Source organism: Protopterus annectens, chromosome 17.part0 (genome assembly GCF_019279795.1).
Source record: "Protopterus annectens isolate FY-2018-M chromosome 17.part0, PAN1.0, whole genome shotgun sequence".
In the NCBI taxonomy this organism is placed as follows: Eukaryota; Metazoa; Chordata; order Ceratodontiformes; family Protopteridae; genus Protopterus; species Protopterus annectens.
Genome location: NC_056751.1, coordinates 20,351,943 through 20,374,794, shown reverse-complemented (window position 1 = coordinate 20,374,794; position 22,852 = coordinate 20,351,943). Strand labels below are relative to the sequence as shown.

General features: G+C 40.4%; 1 protein-coding gene across 1 annotated transcript in view; it reads left to right on the top strand.

Moving 5' to 3' along the window:
• HELQ (helicase, POLQ like) overlaps positions 1-22,852 on the top strand; it is a 1,104,576-nt gene that overhangs the window by 268,888 nt on the left and 812,836 nt on the right. The window lies entirely within an intron of this gene.

Here is a 22,852-nt window from a genome sequence, read left to right as displayed (position 1 = left end):
GTGTGAATGAAAAGGAGGACAGAGGAATGGTGAGGATGCAGGGAGTAGAGTTGGCGAAGGTGGATGAGTTTAAATACTTGGGATCAACAGTTCAGAGTAATGGTGAGAGGTAAAGAAGAGAGTGCAGGCAGGGTGAAGTGGGTGGAGAAGACCATCAGGAGTGATTTATGACAGGCAGGTACCAGTAAGAGTGAAAGGGAAGGTCTACAAGATGATAGTGAGACCAGCTATGTTATATGGGTTGGAGACGGTGACATTGACAAAAAGACATGAGTTAGAGCTGGAGGTGGCAGAGTTAAAGATGTTAATATTTGCATTGGGTGTGATGAGGATGGACAGGATTAGAAATGAGTATATTAGAGGGTCAGCTAAGGTTGGATGGTTTGGAGACAAAGTCAGAGAGTCGAGATTGCATTGGTTTGGACATGTGCGGAGGGATGCTTGATATATTGGGAGAAGGATGCTAAGGATGGAGCTGCCAGGTAAGAGGAAGGCCTGAGATAAGGTTTGTGGATGTGGTGAGAGAGGGCATGCAGATAGTTGGTGTGACAGAGCAAGATGCAGAGGACAAGAGGAAATAGAAACAGATGATCCGCTGTGGTGACCCTTAACGTGAGCAGCCAAAAGAAAAAGAAGAAGGGAAGAGAGACTGGAAAAACAATTCACAAGGAAACAATGGGAGGACATATGTATGGCTCCCAACTATGCAACAAAATCCAGAAGATTTAGTATTTTTGCTTGGAAGTGTTTGCATAGGTATTTGTATACCCCAAGCAGACTTCAAAGAAGTTTTCCTCAGCTAGAGCTAGATAGCAAATGTTAGAGGTATTATGGGGAAAAAAATACTGGGAAACATGTTTTTTTGGGACTGCAGTATGTTGGCAGATGTAAACATTTCCCTACAGTGTACTCTGTCAGAATTATTGGGGGAGCAAATGATTACTATAAGTATGGAAATTATTCTTTTGAGCTGGGACACAAGATCTGAATTGCCTAGACATTTAATTCTGTAAGATGCCAAAAAAGCAATTACTAGAAAATGAAAATTAAAACTAAACCCACTATATGAGAAGTACTGAATACTGTAAAAGAGATAAAAGAATTGGAAGTGGAATATGTAGAAAAAGTAAGGGGCAAATTACTTGTAAATACATGGAATTTGTAGGAACAGTACGCAGACTGATGTACAAGAGGAGGATTGAGGTTTAAGAGAAGGCAGGAATTGAGTGATTTATGTAATGTTGGACTGAGAGACAGTTGTTATAAAGAAAGAGAAGATGCAATGTGTAATGTGTGTAAATGGAAAAATGTCAATATGGTCTGTTTTTTTTTCTATTTATTTTTTTAATTTCTCCAAATCTTTTGGGTTTCTAATACCATGATGGGAATAGACCACATTCCTAAGTCAAAGTATGATTAAAGTTCATGAAATTAGTATTGCTTCAGTGTTTGATGTCAGCCAGAAGTGCTCTTCCCAGCACACACAATGAACCCAGTAATGACTCCTCCTGCAATTCGTACAGTTACATGTGTTGCTAACATATTCAAATACGATTATGATTCTTTTTTATAAGACCCGTTGCTCCTTCGACTATTGGAACTGTCTGAGTGTTTTTCTTTCATATTGCTCTCATTTCTACCTGCAAATGTGTCTCTTTGTACTCAAGACAGTGTAGTCGGTGGGTGTAGCGATTTCAATGATCAATGTTATTTTTGTCTTCTTTTCATGGACCACTATATCTGATTTTCTCACATCTGCCTTTTGAACTGTTGATAATGGGTGATCCAATGTGATGTAGACTTCATCTTTTTCTATAATGCTTTGTGGCTCATGTTTCCAGTGTTTTTCAGCTACGTCAGTATTATAATGTTTGCACAATCTCCAGTGCAACAGTCTTGCCACTGTTAAATATAATATACTAAGGTATAAAGTTGGTTGTAAATTTTTTGCTGCATAAATAATATATAATGTATAAGATTTAAATAAATTAAAAAATAGAGTTTAATATGTAATAATCAGCATCCATGCAATACCATAATTTGGATGGAAAAAAAAATCTGAATGGACATTTTTCCCCTTACAGACTCAAAACAGGGATGTAATGCACAAAAAAAAAAAAAAAAATCTTTTTTAATGGACATTTTTTTTTCTTACAGACTCAAAAACAGGATGTATGCAGAACAAAAATGCAAAATCTGCTTTTAACATTATTATAATGCTTTCAGTATACAGTCCTTCTGCCATTAGTGTATCACAACCAGCAACAAGGTATGCAAACTGTTTCCAATTCTGTTTTACAAAACCTATATTTGTCTGTTTCTCCCACATGTTAAATGTACTTTGTAAACCAGCGTGTACGTAGCCCATTATCCTGGGCCACCAATATTAACCTTTCATCTTTTGATTTGAATTTGCCTGTCCTTAACCATTCCTGCATTTGATCCTGATCAACATGAGGTTCTTCCAGGAGTTTTCTATACTAGCAACTATATTTAGGCATTTTCCACATGTCTTGCCTTCTCATCTGATTCTTCACCTTGTATTCTTTCTTTTGTTTTTTGACACATTCAGTTGTTGCCTGATTTTTTATCTACTTCTGGTTTGATTTCCATTCCCGCTTGATACCGATATGCTTCTGCTAGACTAAGAAGGGAAGTCATCTTAGATTTATTCTCCTCATGTTTCAGAACTTTCACTATGTTTGGGTCTAGTGAGGTCAGCAGATTATGTATCCAGTACCACGATTGAAGATCTATACATATAATCAATTTCAAGGAGGCCCATACCTCCTTCAGAACGTGCAATATATAGTCTTGGTATGCACTGATTTTTTATAAATCATTTGATGAGTCTTAAGCATCCTTCTTGTTTTCCTGTCTAATCTATCCAACACCTTTTAGGCCAAGTTAGGACAGAAAGAGCAAATTGGTTAATAGCTTGAGTTTTGTTCCTAGATGTCAGCTCTGTTTTCAGGATTAATTTAAGTCTTCTAAAATATTCCTTACTAAGTTTTATTCACATTTATTCATGTTTTATTGTTAATCCTTCATCGATTCCCAAATATTTATACACTCCCTGTTGCTCAAGTTCTTTTGTGTCACATTCTTGTCCCAAACTGATGTTTTCTTGGTGCTGCAGTTTTCCTGCATTAAAAGTTGCTTTTACACATTTATCAAGACCAAATGACATTCTTATATCTTCTGAAAAAGTTTTGACTTGCAGTTTTGCTTTCATTTCCTCATCTGATGAGCTATACAGTTTTAACTCATTGACAAAGAGGAGATGAGAAGGCTTTACACTTTGTTACTTTCTGTGAGCCAAGTTATAGCCATGACCCAGTCTTTAAGCAGACAGTTTAATGGGTTAAGTGCAAGACAAAAGAGTAACGGTGACAGAGTCACTCTGGAATATGTTGTTAAAAAATGCCTATCTCCCTCAAATGACAGCATCATAGTATGCTTATGCCACCATCCCCCCAAGTCACTTCCAAGCAAATCCTGAGCACTCTCTCCAAGGCTAAAAAACTAGCTGTATGAGTCTTGACAATGTGGCAGATTTTGTTCATGTCAACACCATGTACTGCCAGGCTGACCACTTATTGCATTTATTTAATATCAGCCTCTCCACTGGAATCATGCCAGAAGTATGGAAAACTGCTGTAGTCATACCACTTCACTAAATGGAACCTACAACTGACCCGGACAACTGCAGTCCTATCAGCCTCACCAGCCTTGTTTGTAAGGTGGTGGAGTGCACCATCATGGACAGCATAAATAAGGACGTAGTCAGTCTTGAAACCTTAGATCCTTGCCAGTTTGGGTTTGTTAAAAGCTGACACTGCCTTTTAAACCTGTGGACTTTTTAGAACAAGTCAGTAATTAGTCTTGGGTAAATGAGTTCACACTATATACATGGACTTGGCCAAAACCTTCAGTACCATTCCATACTCAGGCATAATTGATAAGCTAATCCAAATAAATGTAAACCCTTATCTGTTAGTGTTGCAGGCACACTCTCAACTAAAAGAATAGTTGAAAACAATAACCCTCAGGTATCGATCCTGAGACCACTCTTCTTTGTTATCTACTTCTCTGACATTAAAGCAGACACCAAAGGTCCGTGGCTGGTGAAGTTTGTCAATGACTGCAAACTGAGAGCCATCATAAACACCCTATATGACCTACATATTCTCCAGGAGGGTCTAACTTGTACTAACAAGTGGTGCTTGGACCACAGCCTCAAACTAAATACACAAAAAATGCAGCACCATGTCCTGGCTAACCTGGTCACTCATTTTCCTGTCACGTAGTTTATAACCCCCTAAAAACTGACTTGGGACATTAGAAACTTAGGCAGCTTCATTGACAATGAACTATCCTTTGACTACCATGTGATCACTGTTGTTATGAAATTCTTTTTTATAGCTAGACTTCACAACAGGGACATATCTTTTAGTTCCAATGAAATCACTTTCACCCTCTGCTCCCTCCTTATTAGACCAATTAGCAAAAACACAAAGGCTTATCTTCATTTAATTAGCCCCACCTCCTTAAAGCACTCTCACTGTTTTCAGTTCCCTCCCGAGTATTAAGGAGAGATCACTGCCTTGTCTATAGACCCTCAAAGGATCCAGTCCTATGTAACCTTTACACATCCGCAATACTAATACCACCCTAAACATACACTGAAGAGACCTAAACAACTACTGAAACATAAATAGGACCTGTTGGCAGAATAGATAGGACCTGTTGGAAGAATAGATGCCTTTCACAGAGAATGCCTCTTTTATGGAATAGACTTCCCTTAGATGTAAGGCAGAGTCCATGATAAGTGTAATCTGTATGAATGGATGGGCAGTAGTAAGTACATCTCCAGTCTGGCCCCTGTAGCCTTTATGGAAAAGGACCAAAACTAAGTCTTGGTCTGATATTAAGTCACGTCTTTGTAAATTAGTGGGACCATTGGCTAATCTACAGACGGTCCAGTGGATCAAAAGCCTAGGATGAACCTGTAAAATTTGTGAACCCCTATAGGAAGGTCTTCACACAGCCTGGTGGATGGTAGATTTATAGAATCCTAGAGTTTTCTCCTGCAACAACAACATGTTCAATAAAGGTGGACTCCCTACAGTCAGTCTGAGGTAGCTCCAGCCCATGACCACCACAGAAAAAAAAGGCATTTGTGAAAGTCTTTAGGGACTACTTGTCTACCAAATGCACACTTATTAAATTAGTTTTATGGAAGTCATTATACATAACATTCCTAACCATTGACAACATCCACTAGTAAGTATTGCCATATCATGAAAACCAGTGAACTTTTTAGTACTTATTGAGTTAAAAATATGCAAAAATGACTAATGAATTAATTACTGGCAAAGAAAAAACACTGTCAAACAGCAAAACAGTTTTGAAGAAGAAATTGAGATGGTACAGGGTAACACTGCTTTTATATGGGAGATAAGCTAAATGATGGTAGAAAAGCAACACTGTAAGGCTTACTTCACCTAAATGCAAGGTGGATTTTAGACTACTTGAAAATTAGACTGCGTGACAAGATATTTTATGGAGTATAACCCTGTTTGTTACAATGCTGCTGCAAAAGTCCCCCAGACAAAGATCACTGGTGTCAGTTACCGTATGACCAACAATACAGATTCAGGTAAACGTTAGCATTCTAGACTTGGCATTTTAGACACCTGCTGGTAGTCTCACTACAACAAAGATAGTAGCCATGAAAAGCTTTGAGATGGCAAGCTAGTAGGTCTTGTACCAAGGATCCAAATACAAAAGAAAATCTGCTGGCTAATGTGGGTATCAACATCTGCTGTAAGAGGAAGAAACCATGGTTTAGAAGGTTCAGTTCCTGTTTCATTTCTGAATACAACTGTGTTAAACTTGCATTTTATCACCCAACATGTACCTACAACTGTGTTAAACTTGTATTTTATCACCCAACTTGTACCCAAACTTGTCAAAAACATCATAGTACAGTCATATACTTATTGAATTTACATATTCACTTTTTTCATGAACTTTCAACATTTCAAACTACTGACTTTTATTACAACCAGTAACCCTACAAGCCATTCACTACTCTTACTTTTCCACCATTTTCAATTCCCTCAGCATTCCTTTCTTCTCTCATCATTCTGGTTTCAGTTCTGCAGGTACTGGTCCCACAAATTCCCTTTAATCATCTGTATCTTGTTCCTTCCCCTATCTAACAAGCCCCCCCCCCCCGACTGCTATATTTCCCTTGTCATACCTAGCACATTTTCCAATGTCAGTCTTACTCTTGATTTCTACTTTTTGTAAATCATCTTGTTTGCCTGCCAGCATAATTACATTTAATAAGGCTTTCTTATTTATTGATATTTTAGCTCCTACGCTCCAACTTAACAGTGTCATGTCTTTAGTAAATGATTTGTTTACCCAACATCTCTCCCAGGATGTCTTACAGTGCATCTTTAAACTCTCTTAATTCTACATACTATCAAAAAACATGCTTCCAGTTTCTCTTCTTACTCCCCCCACACTTCTAACAGTTAATTTGAACCCGAGGGAAGATCCTTTCCAATCTATTGAGGGCACACAACTATGCAAGAACTTCCCCACAAATGTCCTACTCAGTCTTGATTTAGTTGCACACTTAGTAGTCCTGCCCCCCCCCATTGATTGTTTGCAATTTGTCCACCCACATTTTTCTCCCAATCCTGTCTGAGCTCCTTGACAGATTTTTATAATTATAATGTATATTTTTATGAAGCCTACTAAGTATACCCTTTTTGTAGCCCTGTCTGTTCTTGGTCCACCAAAATATTCCACCATTGGTGGTGATTCACCTGTTACTCCTCTTTCTTTCTCTCTTTACTTATATTCGGTCATTATTCCCTGATATAGAAGCCTGTCCCTACCATGAAGTCCAAACAGTGCTTTTGCTTCCTCCCATTCTCTTAGTTATCACTCCAGTAACTTCTCTCCATCCCTTTACTTTGGGACTCTTTTAAACACCCTTATTGAATAATCACTTAAGACACAGGCAAACATACACTTATAAAAAAGAAAACAAACCATGGTAACATGTTCACAGTTATAAGCATTATATATACCATACATTATCAATCTAACATTACATAAATTGCTCAGTGTCTGCCTTCCTTTAAACCTCACTCCTACTCCAACACATTATTCTGCACATATTGTTCCCACAATTTTCATTGTTTCTGTGTAGTTTGCTCCTACCCTTTTCTAAAGATTCTACTTTTAGTTATTTGTCTCTGTTACAATATTCACTACTTCAAGTACAGTTAGTTTATAAACCCTTATTCTGCAATTCTTTGCCCTTTGTTAGCCTCTCTAAAGAGAAAGTCAGCATCTGTTTACTTTAATATCTTTATGAAATACAAGAACTAAAAATCCTCTACTATAAAACATGCAGTCTGTATCATGAAAAGTTTCATAGAAATATAGTTAAGAACAGAAGTTGTTTTACTTTACCTTTTTCTTTTCTCTTCTCCTCCCCTCGTTGTTCTTCCACACATTAGTAACATGAAGTGAGAAAAATGCCTTTCAGTTCCCCACAAGTTTAACAAAGTCGATAAGAGTCCACTCTTTCCACTTCTTCTTATTACAGTCATATTTCACAAATGTGATCAGTGCTTTGCAGTCTCACATTTACTCACTAATTTCCTTGTTGTTAGTCTTAATGTTCATCTCCATCTCCAGATTCCAGTTCAGTTCCAGATTGATGTCCTTTTTGACTCTCTCTCTCTCAAGCATTTTCCTTTTGAACAGTAGAAAATGTTTCACTGGCAGAGTTTCTCTGAATGCTTTATTATTAGAAGAATGAGAAGAAGAGTCCTGTTTTGCTTGATGGCTCACTTTTTGTTGGACATACTTACATATTTCATCCTTAGCCTGTTCTGCATTACAAAATGACTTTGATCCTCCAGAAAAAAAAATTCAATATTGTGAAGACAGTTGGATACAGCAGCTTGAATCTTACACCTGCCTATCAACATTCCCTGATTGCTGGAATAAATTTGTTTCTCTTCTGGTGTACAATCCATCAATAACCCCTTTTCTCATTTTTGCACATGGGGTCATATCATTTCAACAGTGACAATCATCCAGAGCCAAGCTTCATATCACCAGTACAGTGAATAATCATTTTCCACAAACACTCTATGGTCTGCAACTTTTAATACTATACCCTTTTGCCACATTTTTGTTAGGATCAACTCTTTCTGTTGGGAAGTTTGCATTTTTACTAATACAGGTCTTGGCTGCTTTTTCATGGCCATATTTGGAACATACACATAATGTGCCCTTTCAATTAACATTTCCTGCTGTGGAATACCAGTACATTTGCTTATTTGTACCTTCATAAAATTAATACAGCCTGTTCCTTCTAGTTTCTCTGGTACAGCAGAAAATGTCAGATTTTCCATACATGCTCTGTTCTCTAATTCCACCATTTTTTGAAACTTCAGCCAGTCTTTTCTTCATTTTGACTTCTTATTTTTGCAGTTTTATCACAAATCTGAGTATCTGTTCAAAGCTTCTTCCATTTTTTCCAACATTTTGTTATTTGAGTTGAAGTGTTTAATTTATTTTTATCAACTCTGCACATTTGACTTATGTTTCTTAGATTACTAATGACATGAAGTGAGACAAATGCCTTTCAGTTCTCCACAAGTTTAACAAAGTCAGTAAAAGTCCACTCTTTCCAATTCTTGTTATACAGCCGTATTTCAAAAATGTGATTGCTGCAATGTCTTGCACCAAAGCTGGAGCTTAAACTGATTTTTGCTGAACAACTAGATGATTCTTCCCAATCAGTGTTTTGTTTTCACTTTTTCTAGTTGATTTTCTTTAGACTCCTTTAGTTTCTTATTTGCTGGCATCCAAGCAATGTACTTACTAGCCAATAACTGAATTTACTAAAAGTGACAGTGTTACTCTCTCTTGAAGCCATCTGTTGAACCAAAGTGGAAGCTCAAACTGCTTTTTACTGAACAGCTGCAGAATCCTTCCCAGACAGTATCTTCTCTTCAGCTGTTCTAGTTAATTTTCTTTCATATTTTCCAAATTTCTTTGTTGATGGCATCCAGGCAGAGTACGTACTAGCCAGTAAAAGAATTTATTCAAAAAGTTTGAATGGCACTCCTTTTTCTCAGTTTATGTTTTCACACTGGGAGAGGTTAGTGTGCAGCCATCTTGGATGTTCCCTGGGGAGTAAAGTTTGAGCAGAATTTTGTCTGCTAATATGTTGGCAGTGTCCTCATAAGCCAAGTATGTGATGTTATTTTTTATTAATTTTGAGTACTGCTGGTTATTATTTCTGATGTTCTTGACACAGGTGAAGAAGGCTTTATGGTTGTCATTCATATGGGTGGTGATTTGCAATTCATATTTGCACTTAGGAGGATTTGATTTTGTTTCTGAGTTCTTTATTGATTATTTTGAGCTGTTCTGTAGCTGATGGTGTGTTAAGTTTGCTTTAATGGGCTAGGAGTGCCTTTCTCTTATTATATACTTTGTTGGTACTGGGGTTCCACCAAATTAGTTTGTTCTTAATTTTGGCACTATATGTGTATTTTTTGGGGACAGAGCTTCCAATGCTAGCTCGGAGCTGGGTGTAGAATTTATCTATGAAAATTTCAGCAAGTGAAGCAGAGTCATGTTGATGAGGAGGGTCAATTTCTCAGGTCATCCGTTAGCTAGAGTAGATTGGTCTTGGAGTAGTCTCTGAAGATGGAAGGATTTCAAGGTGTTTAAGATCTCACACCTAGTGTAAATGTTACTGCACAATGGTCATATTTGACCAGTGATTCAGCAACTGTGAGATCTGAGTATACAGGAGGTATATTTGTGAGGATGAAGTCCAGTACTTTTGAGCTCCTGATTGAGATTTGGAGTTGTTTGTCCAAGGACGTGGCATTAATTAAATCCAGGAATTCTGCCTGTACTTATTTGTGGTGGTGTATGTTCCCTAGGTAATGGAAAGATAGCAGAAGTCACCCATGTGGATAGTGTTTGGTTTTATAGTGAGGTATATCAATTTGTTAAGATATGCCTTATTGACTCAGTTGCTGGACAGCATTACTTGCTCATGCCTAGCTACTTCTGTATCTGATTCGATAATGAGTGCGTGACTATTACTAAAGAATTTAATTGTATTATGAAAAATTTTGGGTTTACTCAGGTTATAACTTCTGTAATGTTTAAATTAGGCTATACTCTGGATTTTATCTTCCTACTGAATGTGAACACATCAGATTTGGTGGTGGAAATATTCACTTAGCCTGACAACTTCCTTGTCCACTTCTGTCTAGAACTTCTACATTATTGTTGTCCAGTCTTGAACTGAAGGTGATTCATTTTATTAATCATATCAGCTCAGAATTATGATTCTTCAGCTGACACTCTGGATGCCATGGTCATTGACCATAAAAGTTCTGTCACTGGTACTGGACTATCTCGTCCCAAGTCATGTTTGCATGGCACCCTCTAGAAGACTTGAGCTCTGGTTTAACTATGACCTTCATTTCCAAGGGAAAGAAAGTTGCAGGTTGGCACTTAACTGGTATTGTGCAGGTCTGTGGAATGATAAACTTGGCTTGTATGTATGTGCACTATGCTATTTACCAGGCTGTTTTCTGGGATGGGTAAGGCTAGTCTCTAACCAAATAAATGAGACAGATTAATTCAAGCACAAAAATGGAAACTAGCTGGGCTTAAAATGGCCCACTAGGGCAGCTAGTCTAGTACTTCCGTATGAACCTATTTCAGTCCAGAGGAATCTCAGCAGCAGCTGACTGCCTGCACTGTTTTGTGAGGTGAAGAGATTTTTTTTTCTTTTTGCTGCTGATAAGATTGCTGCTATTGGATTTTCTTTACCACCACCTGACCCACATGGGTGTTGTTGCAATCCCAGCCTTTACATTCTCTGTTCCCTGGATGATGTTTTACAATCCTGACTGAGATGAACTCATGGCTGCTATCTCAAATTTGCATCCATGACTGCAGTCTGGATCCTTGCCCAACAAGAATGGTTTTGGCAAGTCTTGATGTTCTTGGAACGCTGATATTTTGGTTTCTTTTTTGAGAGACCAATAGTAATAATCAATACTGATCCTCCTGGAACTCTCATCAGCATTTGATATTGTTGACCATGGCATTTTGATCGAGTGTTTATGGCCTGGCCATACTGTGGTATCTCCCCTACAGTGTTAAGAATAGTTCATATCCTACCTCTATGGTTACTCTTAAAAGGTTCATTCTGGAGTCAACTGTTATCCCTCCTACTCTTGAATGTGGAGTACCACAGAGCTCCTGCATCTTAGGCCCTCTGTTGTTCACGGTTTATATGCATCCATTAGCTCTTGTATGGAAAAGGAGTTTAGCATATCATAGTTATGCTGATGATACCCAGATTTATCTCTCCTTCCCATAGGATGATATGGTTAGTGTGTTCCCTTTCTGATTACCTTGATGCCATACTTTGTTGGTTTATTCTAAGTTATTTGAAACTCAGGGCCTCTAAAACTGAGGTTGTAGCAGTTCGTGCTACTTTACATGCATTGTATGTTCCCCCCCTCTCCAACTTTAATTTGTATGGTGGCCATACTTTAGCTAGTTGATAACTTGCAGAAGTTTGGTGTTATTTTGGACTGTAGGCTTTGGGACCAGAAAATCATCATGTTTCCATGTACGAAATATCACAAGGATTAAGCACCTTTTATATCACTCTGACCTCCTGGTGATTGTCCTTGCCTTGTTCTCTTCAAGGATGGAATAATTGACCTAATGTAATGCCCTGTACATGGGACTTCTTAAAACTGAGCATGATTGTTTACAGATGTGCAGAAATCTGCTGCCAGGCTACTAGCTGGTATGTCTCGTCACTATATTACTTCTGTTATGCAGAGCCTACACTTGCTTCCAATAAATTATAAAATAATGTGTAAGATCTTTGTTTTAGTGCATGTCCATTTATGACTTGTGTCAATTTCATGTAAAGAAGCTGGTTGTGACGCATTACCCCTCTTAGGTCCTGCTTCCAAGAGACCACTTGTGGTTCCACACATATTACCTTGATACTTCTGGCATTCACTAATTTGATTTTTCAGGCTCCTCATCTATGGAACATACTACCTCTGAGGCTTTTGTGAGTATCAGTTTTTGGTTGGCTTCTGAAGAGCACTTCAAACATATAATTTTGGAATAGCATTTAGTGTAGTGGAATGACTAGCATTTAATGAAATTCTGCTACCTAAAGTTTTTCTGTTGAATTTCTCTGCTACTTATTTTATTTGTTTTTACTTGTTTACATTTTACTTCATTTGTTTTACCTTTTAAATGGTGTTTTGTGATACATCACCTTAATAAACATAGAGTTGAAGCTGACATCTTTGTTTTTCTCATAGTGTCTGTGGGTTCTGCATGAGTCTGAAATGAGCACTGCAAGAGGCTTAACAAAGCAACAAAAAACAAGGAAGCCTAGGATCATGGGACTTTTCATTTACAGAAAAATGTTTTATAAGCTAGAGTATAAGGAGGCAAGGCGCTGAAAGGACTGGAAAGTTAGGCAAAGATGTAAGATAAAGTTAGAAATAGGCTCTTCAGAAATTGTATATGAATCTAAAGAATATAAAGATAATTCAGAATAAAAGATAAGTAGAGTGTGGCGAATAAAAGGTTAAATATGTACAGTAAACTCTCAGATGTTCATCGTGTTACACTGCTGCAGTCATTACACTTGGGTTATCCTGCCATCAGGCGGTTCCCCAGTCAGCCTGAGTTCCAAAGTCTTGGCCCGGCGTCGGTTGCTGTCGCCTCCTCCCTGACGTCAGTGTGACAGGGGTATGTAAGATGCAGCCGACGCCATTTTCTTCAGTCTTTCATGCCGCGCGGTGCCCGAAGCAAAAGCAGTTCACAAGTGCGGTCGGCCGACTCCTGAGATTTTCATTCTGAATCCAGAACCAAAGTCTTCTACAAAGCTAAGCACCCCGTTGGGGAAACTTTTTCTTGCCTCAGACCGATGTCAGTAAAAGTTAATAACTGTATTTCTTGTGGGAAGCAAATACCTCATAATGATTTCCTTTCCTGTTGTATCCCATGCCTAGGCCCAGACCACGATGTCACTGGTTGTCAGTTTTGTGCTAGGTTTAACAAGTGCACTATTAAACGTCTGTTTGATTTTCCCGACATTATTTTGGCAGAAAATTCAATTACACCATGCTGTCGGAACTTCCGACGACCGGAATACATAAAAAGCGCAAAGACAAGGACAGGCATCCGAGGCCCAAAACTGAAGACGAAGCCTCTTCTAGGTCGGTCGCCGGTTCTCCGGTTTTCAACGAGGCGCCTTCGCAGCCCCTGACGACCGCTTCTGCAGAACCACAGGCTGCCTCCGACTCCTACATGGAGATGGCTGGGCCTTCGGATGCACAAGTTTTTCAGCCTACCAAAACTAACCCTTCAGAAGGATCCGGAGTAGCTGAGCAACCCGCAGCTTCAGAGGGTGTTTTCAGACCTACTCAGTTAAACATTAAACCCTCTGCTAAGTCTAAGCCTCCTTTAAAAACAAAGAAACAAATACAGCATTCTCCAGGACAGGCCTCCATGCCTAAGAAACAAATGCTCAAAATGGCCGAAGACCTAATCACTCTGATCAGGGGGTTCCATTACCCTCCTGATAAAAGGCCCAGACAGGATGCAGACTATGACTCATCCGACCAGGTGTCCATTTCTTCAGATTCATCCTCAGACCTAGGATATTCATTACCCTCTTATGAGGATTCTGATGCTGAGGAATCAATTCCATCAGCCTCTCCGCCTGAGGACTACTCCTTTGGGGAAACCTTACATACCATGAGGGAGCATTTCCATTGGGAAGGCCAGGATTACTCAGAATCCAAGAAAAGGCTTAGAGACTTCCTTTTATTACCTCAACACAGACCCCTTGCTATTCCGCCAGTGTTAGATATTGTGGATGATGTGTATACTGAATCCAGCTTAAATCCTGATTCCTTACCTCCAGCCCCAGTTAAACCTGACAGATACTACAGAGTCCCTGACTCACACAAATTTCTGTATAAAAGCCCTGTTGCTGACCCTGAAACTATTTCTCAGGGACCCAGAGAGATTAAGGCCTCATCAGCAAAAAATCCAGTTCCCTCTGACAGAGATTCCAGAGCATTAGACAGATGGGGAAAGAAAGTATAAACGTCTGCAACTTTAGCAATGAGAGCCTTAAATTGCCAGTTTCACATGCTAAAATATCAGCAATTTTTGATGTCTCAGTTGAAACAAAAAATGCTTCCAGATTCAGATCCTCCTAATTTTAAAGAAATGCAAGATTTATTGCATGCAGCTGAACAAGTGGGAAAACATACTTTGCAATGTGGTTTTGATTCTTTAGAGGCCTCCTGTAGAGCAGCAGTTACAGGCTCTGTCATTAGAAGACATGCTTGGTTAAAAGAACATACGTTATCAGATCATGTTAAAGCAAAATTTTTGGATGCATATTTGCAGCAGGATGTGTTATTTGGAGTTAAGGCAGAAGAGGTATTAAAGAAAATGGAGGATAAGGCAAAATCAATGCAAACGGTGAAGGATTTCTTACAGGTTCAGCCTCCTCGATTTAGCAGAAATTGGCCAACAAAGAATTGGTCCTTTCCAGTTACAGACAGACCTCAAAGGGGCAGATACAGACATCCACGAGGTAGAGCTCAACCACGAGGTCCTTACAGGCCTCGACAATGGGGTGCACCAGGCCAGAAAGAAGGGGAAGACAGGCCCCAACCATATAAAAAGCAGCCTCAATGACTTCCCACTACAGCTGCCAAACAGCTCTCTCTTGGCAGCCCCCTTGGGAGGAAAACTGGCACTTTTCTATCACAATTGGCATTAGATCACCAAAGACAAATGGGTTCTCAACATTGTATCTCAAGGTTACAGGTTCCACTTTCACAATCTGCCAAGGTTAAAAGGAATGCCAAATCTGCCACCAAATCAATGGGCAGAGGCTCAAAAACAAATTACAGCACTCATGGACATGACAGCTATTCAAAAGGTACCACCACAGGAGCAAGGACAAGGATTTTACTCAAGACTCTTTCTGGTTCCCAGAAAGGACAAAGCCTGGAGGCCCATTCTGGATCTTTCTTCTCTAAACACTTACCTGGATGTTGCGAAATTCAAAATGTTGACACTACAGCAGCTTCTTCCCATGCTGGGCAAGAAAGCTTGGCTCGTGACCTTGAACCTCAAGGAGGCATACCTGCATGTCCCTATCAGATAAAACTGCAGAAGATACCTCAGATTCATAGCTGATTCAATGCACTATCAATTCTCTGCACTACCCTTTGGCTTATCTACTGCGCCCAGGGTCTTCACAAAGTGCCTGGCACCAGTAATTGCATTTTGCAGACAGAAAGGAATTCAAATTTATCCGTACCTGGACGACTGCCTGATTCAAGCAGAGAGCAAGAACATTCTTCTAAAGCATCTGGCATTTGTAAAAAAAGTTATTAAGTTGCCTGGGGTACACAGTAAACGAAAAGAAATCAAAACTAGTGCCCTCACAAGAGATAATATTCCTGGGTGCCAGCTTGAACACAACGGCCCAGATGGCTTATCTCACGCCAGACAAGCAAGGACAACTGACTCAATACTTTCAGTTGATGGCAACAAAGATCCAATTCCCTGCAAGAAAAATTCTGCAGGCCTTGGGTTACATGGCATCTTGCATACTACTAATTCCATATGCCAGACTGCATATGAGGAAACTACAATGTTACCTAAAGAGTGTATGGTCTCAACACTGTCAAAGTTTGGAAACAGTTATACCATTAATTCCTTTCCTTCAACAGGAGTTTCGATGGTGGGCTCAAGCTTGTCACCTCAATAAGGGACAGCCTTTTACTCAACCCACAGCCAGGCAAACACTGACAACAGATGCATCGGATTACGCCTGTGGAGCACACATGGCAGGAAAATGTATTCAGGGCAAGTGGCCCGCAGAACAAAGGCATCTTCACATCAGTCAAAAAGAGATGCTAGCTGTACAAAATGCCCTTATAGCTTTCAAGGACCTGCTGCATCCAGGACAACTATTACTAAAGACAGACAACACCACAGTTATGTGGTACATAAACAAGCAAGGGGGCACTCACTCCTACCCCCTCTGCAGACAAGCCATGACCTTGTGGAACACAGCTCTAAACTATCAAGTTCATCTGCAAACACAATTCCTGCCAGGAGAGAAAAACACACTGGCAGACGACTTAAGCAGAAACATCATGGATCCCCACGAATGGGAATTAAATCCACAAATATTCAGAATGATAACACAAAAATGGTGGAGCCCGGACATAGATCTGTTTGCATCCCCAATGAACTGCCAGCTACAGAAATTCTGCACAAGGAGTTACCATCCACAAGCATGGAAAGTGGATGCCCTTTAATTCAGCTGGAAAAACCTACAAGTATACGCTTTCCCACCACTACCTCTCCTTCCAAAGGTACTCATAAAAGCCAGGCAAGAAGAGCCAAAGATGATCCTGATTGCACCAGACTGGCCACGCCAGCACTGGTACCCAATCTTAAAGAACTTAGCACAAGAACCACCCTGGAGTTTGCCTCAAATCCCACATCTGCTGACTCAGCACAACAATCAGATACTTCACAGCCAGCTAAAGACCTTAAACCTAGCTGTATGGAAATTTCCTTAGTCAAGCAAGCAATGCCTCTCTCTAAAGCTGTTATGGATGTCATTCTGGAGGCCAAAAGGCCTAGTACCAGGAAAGCCTATTCAGATAAATGGAAGAGATTCTGTGCCTGGAACCAGGCTCACAGCCTTGACCCTCTTGTCCCAAACATTCCTCAGATACTACAATATTTAACTGAGATGCTGGACAAAGGCCTCTCCTTTTCATCCTTCAAGATCCATGCCTCTGCCATCTCTGCTCATTACAACACGGATCCACCAATTTTCTCTAATCCTTTGCTAAAACAGTACCTCAGAGGGGCTAAAAACATAAGACCGCCCCATAGAGCACCTACTCCAACTTGGGACCTCAACTTTGCTTTGGAAAAATTAACTTTACCTCCTTTTGAGCCAGCTAACACAGCAGAATTAAAATATATCTCTTGGAAAATTGCTCTGCTCCTGGCAATAACATCAGCACAAAGAGTTTCAGAATTACAGGCACTAATGGCAGTGGAACCTTTCCTCATTTTCCACCAGGACAGGGTGTCTTTAAGAACTAACCCTATGTTTATGCCAAAGGTGGTATCAAGTGTGGCTCTAAACCAAACTATTCACTTGACAACTTTTTATCCAAAACCACAAAATAATGGGGAAAGACTACTGCATTCTTTGGACATTCACAGGCAGTTACGCTTCTACTTGGACAAAACCAAAGCTTTCAGTAAATCTGAGCAATTATTGGTAGCATATGCTGCAGGAGTACAGGGAAAAGCCATTTCAAAACAGACTATTTCAAAATGGATAGTTCATTATATACGTTTCTGCTGTACACACCATGGGAAACCTGTACCTAGCAGCATTAGATCTCACTCCACCAGGGCAACAGCCACTTCAACTGCCTACCTCAGAGGAGTACCTACCAAGGATATTTTGGAAGCAGCAACATGGAGTTCTGTGCATACCTTCACCAAGCATTACCATCTGCCTTTATACTCTAAATCCAGAGCTGGCTTCACCACTGCTGTGCTGCAGGGCATTATAGCCACCCCTAATGCCTTATAGAACCAGCCACCCTACCTCAGCTTTGGGATTCTACCCAAGTGTAATGACTGCAGCAGTGTAACACGATGAACATAGTACAGTTTTGTACCTAACATAAATGTAGATGTTCGAGTGTATACACTGCTGCAGTCCAGGTTACCCTCCCTCCTTCCCCTCTTACTTGCTGGTACGTACCTATGTCTTCTACCCTTTACTACCTATGGGCAGTATTTGCTGGTAACTGAAAGTTGTTGGCTGCTTTTCTTATGTATGTTTTATTAGCAATTTGAATTGCCTTCATATTTGGGGGCACCTGACATCTGGGGCAAGAAAAACTGAAGAAAATGGCGTCGGCTGCATCTGACGTCAGGGAGGAGGCGACAGCAACCGACGCTGGACCAAGACTTTGGAACTCAGGCCGACTAGGGAACCGCCTGACGGCAGGATAACCCAAGTATAATGACTGCAGCAGTGTATACACTCGAACATCTACATTTATGGTAGGTACAAAACTGTACTTTAACCGGGACCCGTGGGGATTGGTGGATACTGGATGATTGTAGTTTCTGGTTGCTTGAGATTACTATTCGAAATAGGCCCGACTAATACTGTACCTTATACTATTTGCTTGGTTTGACTTGTTCTCAGGTTGGGGAGAGAGATAATTTATTCATGTCTTCCTTTTTAAAACTCTAAAAACATAAGGTGCGTTTCTGTGGGGGGAAAACAAAGTGCAACACATGAAAATTGTACTGTATTTCTTTCTGGTTGCTTGAGAGTGCTGGTTGCTTGAGTTCTGGTTCACCGAGAGTTTACTGTATAGCTCTTTTAGTTCTAGTGATGATACAACTTCAGAAGCTCTCACTATAGGGACATTGTAGGGTGTTAATAAATGAGAAAGGAAGCATCACCCATTTTGACCTGATAGAAGAAAGAGTCCAAGTCCCTTTCACCATAAAGGTCCCTGATGAGTATTTGACTGTCAGAAAACAGAAAACAGTCAACAATAAAATATTTGCCTCTAACCTCTACTAATCTCACTGTAAAAAGCATGGTATTTCACAAAACTTGCACACTCAAGTATATAGAATAGTATCATCTTTGCCATCAACAGCCAGATCTTTGCTGGCTAATGACCAGTGCTACCAACTTACAGATGCAAATCCAAGTACCAATTTTAGATTATTACAGCTTTGTAGAGGAGAACTTTTGATTTGTTCAAGAAACTGCACAGGCCCAAATTGTGGCAGCCACTCTACTCTCCGTCAACTAAGGACTTTCAAGGTCATTGTCACAGTACTGCTGAAGGTCATTTAGAGTCAACTGTTTCCGTGCCTATGCTTCATTTTGTTTAAAAAAAAAAAAAAAGTCTCTTTGCCCAGTATCTTTCTCAAATGCATAACATTTCCAAAAGAAACTGATCAGACCTTTGTGTATATAGACACTGACTTCAACTACCAGCAGTCATTGTCATGTGTCTTCACCCTGTCTGTGATGTCACCTTCAGGCAGACGTTGTCAGAGTTATCTGTGGAAAACAGGTAGGACAGTCTAACTGTGATGAGTCTCATCATTGAGCTACAGCTGAATGTTATACTACATCTCATGTTAAAATTCTTCTAGAGACCTTATTAAGACTGGTGGAAAATCCACATAGTTTTTAACACCTACCATAGAAGAGACAACTAAGTAGCAAGGTATCTAGACTTCTTTGGAAAGACAAGATCTTTAGAGGAAATTCATAGCAAATTCAGCTGAGTTTCTCTTACATTTTACCAGTACCAAAATAAGCAAACTGCTGTTTATTACCCTGTTAACAGACAAGGATTCTACAGTGATGAGAAAAATAAGCAAACGTATTATTTGCTAACCAGGTGGATCCCACTCAGCCAAGGGCCCCTTTTTGAGCGAGACAAGGCGAGTCAAACACTCCCAAAAGGATGATCCTGAGATATAGTGAATATAGTCAAGTTGTAAAAAAAAAATGCTTATTTCCAGAACTAGCAGCTAAACACAATTGGACAGATAATATCTACAATTTAAACTATGTTATGTATGTTGGTCACGGACGCAGGACAGTTTAACCCTGGATGATTTGACCTCCATGCAGTTGGATACACTTTCATAATTAAAGTCACATTTATTGTCTATGAGAATATTTATTGGACAGTTTGACCCCGGATGATATGACGCAGGACTGTTTGACCCCAATTAAATTTAATAAAACCATTGTATTATTTAATATTTTTCTCAGGAATTTGATATAGCAATTTAATATATTATTTAACATTTTAATATGCAAATGTTAACTTATTTAGCATATTCTTTAATATGTACATATTATTCATTTAATTAATTACAATTTTTAATGTGTACAATAAAATCAATTTGGAATTTTAATTAGGAAGTTAACATATTATGGCCAAAGTGTTAATCACACTTTCAGTTAAAAAACAATCATTTGGTCCAGAGAACCTCAGATTTTACATAAATTTAAGTAAAAATGACTTTGTTTAAAAATAACTTCATAGTTTGGCTGCTCTCATCTTTAACACAGGGGCCAGGGATACATTTTCATTTAAACCAGGTGGGGTGGTGGCTTATAAATTTATTTGCCACCATAACTCCCTGTACTCCACCCTTTCATCCCATTGTCCCCCTCTTGCTTCTTTTTTCACTCCTTCCAGTACAAAAAAATGTAAACCTCGCTTTAGTATATTCTAATGAGTGCTTAAAGAGAGCATTAGTTTCTTTTTTGTTCTGCATATCATAGCAGTGTTCATATATCCTTCTTTTTAATTTTTGTTCAGTTTTACCTATATAGAAGGACTGACACTCTTCACACACACTGCTAAATATACTAATCCAAATGATTCACAGTTAAAAAAATTCTTTACTAGTTAACACTATATTTCTACTACTTAACTACAGATGTTATGTGGTCCAATCTCGCCTACATTCTTACTTACGGGTTCGGAGCCGAACATCAGCTCCGACTCGGCCAACTTATTTTTCTAGCACAAAGTCTCTAATTGGCTGGGCTAACCTGATATCCCATGTTGCACCGCTCCATAGCCCCAGATCTCGTTTGCCGCTCTTGTAGCTAGGATGTGGTCTCACTTGGCTGTGGCTAAGTAGCTTTAAAACTTCTTTTTTCTCACTGAAAATTGTGTGTTTTCCTCACAAAAGCTATTTTAATAGCTAATTGCTCTTGTTGTTTAGCATGTGTTGTGGTGTGAGTGATTTGTTTTGTGGTATCCGTCTGTTCCTACGGTCTAGGCCTGTTTAAATTAGAGGACCTAGTCCTCCCTCCGTTGTGTAGTTTGTCTGTTCCAGTGAAAGAAAAGCGTTTTTTTCCTCGCTTCTGTGTGTGCGTTAGTCGTGTCAAGAATCGTTTAAGTTAGAGATTCTTGTCAGCAGTTGTTAGCGGTGGTTTCCTGCCGTAACCGTTGTTGGACTAAGGTCCTGTTGCTTGTTGTGTTGTGTACAGTGCTCTTTGATATGTCAAAGGATCAAAAGGAACATAAACCCCCTGGGTTTAAGAAGTGTTCTAAATGCAGCTACAAGATGTCCATAACAGATGGATATTCCGTTTGTGTATACTGCCTGGGGGCTATACATTTACAAGAATCCTGTATCTTTTTTCACGTATTCAGCCCAAGGGTGCTACAGGAAATAAATAAATAAATAAACTTATACTGAAGGGTCTTCTAAAGCCTTCCTTTGAGGAGTCCTTGGACTCTTCCTCTGGTTCACAAACCAAAGCCAAGACTTGTAAGGCTAAGAAGAGATCTCCGGCTCCATCCGTTTCATCGGAGCCACCGGAGAAGACTACCAAATTGGATTCTACCTCCTCGGCTCCCTTGTCCTCGGGGCCGCAGGAGGTAGCTGTGGTTCTTGAATCAGCCTCGGCTCCAATCCTGTTAGTGCTCATTCGGAGCCAGTCTCCTAGTGTCAGACAAGGATCTCCAGATAGGAGATCACAGTCACCTTCTCTCTCCTCCAAATCCTCCAGAATCTCTGATTTGGATGTGGATAGGGTGGTCCAGAGGCTCCTGCAGTCACCTGTGTTGGCAAAATTATTTTCGGCTCCGGAGCCAGTCCCGATGAGTACACTGATGTTTCCTCCTCCAAGCACCTCCTTGTCTTCGGAGCCGGAGTGTTCTGCTCCGGGTGATGTTCTGCCAGCTCCGATACCTCTTAAGGTTTTATCGGTGCCGACGTCGGCTCCAACCATGTTGGCTCTGTCCTCTGGTTTCGGAACCCAGGTTTCCTCTGTCGGGCCCGAGGGGGATACTTCGGGACTTTTGTTGGTTCCGAGCCTCCCTCTCGGTGCTTTGGCTCGGGGAACTTCGGCTCCGGTGGTGGCCTCGGAGGTTGGTCGATCCTCGGATTCGGGGGGACCTGCCTTCGTGGCCATGAGGAGCGCACTGGCCAGATCTTCAGTGACATCACCCGGAACGGTCATTCCATCCCCTTCCACACCGGCGAGAGCCTCTGATGTCCCCATATCGGTTGACGGCAGAGCCCCAAGGTCTAGGGATATCCCCATGAGCGGTCCCCAGCTTTCTGAGGGCCCCTCGGAGTCTGTGCCTGAGGAGCCCCCAAGAAAGAATTTGTGCAAGAGGAAGCACATAGACTCTCAGGACGAGTCTCTCACTTCTAATACCGACCTCGAAGAGTCAGAGGGGTCCTCCAAGTCGTCCTCGGATGACATCTCTTTCTCCGACATCCTGGAGATTTTGAGGCAGAGAGGCGGCTGGTCATCCAAAAACCCCTCTGAGGAGGAGTTGGTATTCCTCAAGGCCTTTGGGGCTCAACCCTCCGCCTCATGGGTGTCTCCACCCTTAGATGAGCTCCTAGATTTGATCTGTCGAAGGGCGTGGGAGACTCTTGACTCTGTGGAACCTGTACCCAGACGCCCTAATAAATTTCTTTCAGCTCCCCCTGGGAAAGAGTTCCTGTCCAAAGGGGTTTCTGTGGATGCCATGGTGGTGGCGGCGGCCACTCAACAGGAAGTAGCCGAGTCTTCTTCCTCTGTCCATCCTCCTAACAAGGAGTCCAGGAGTATGGATCGGTATGGGAAGCA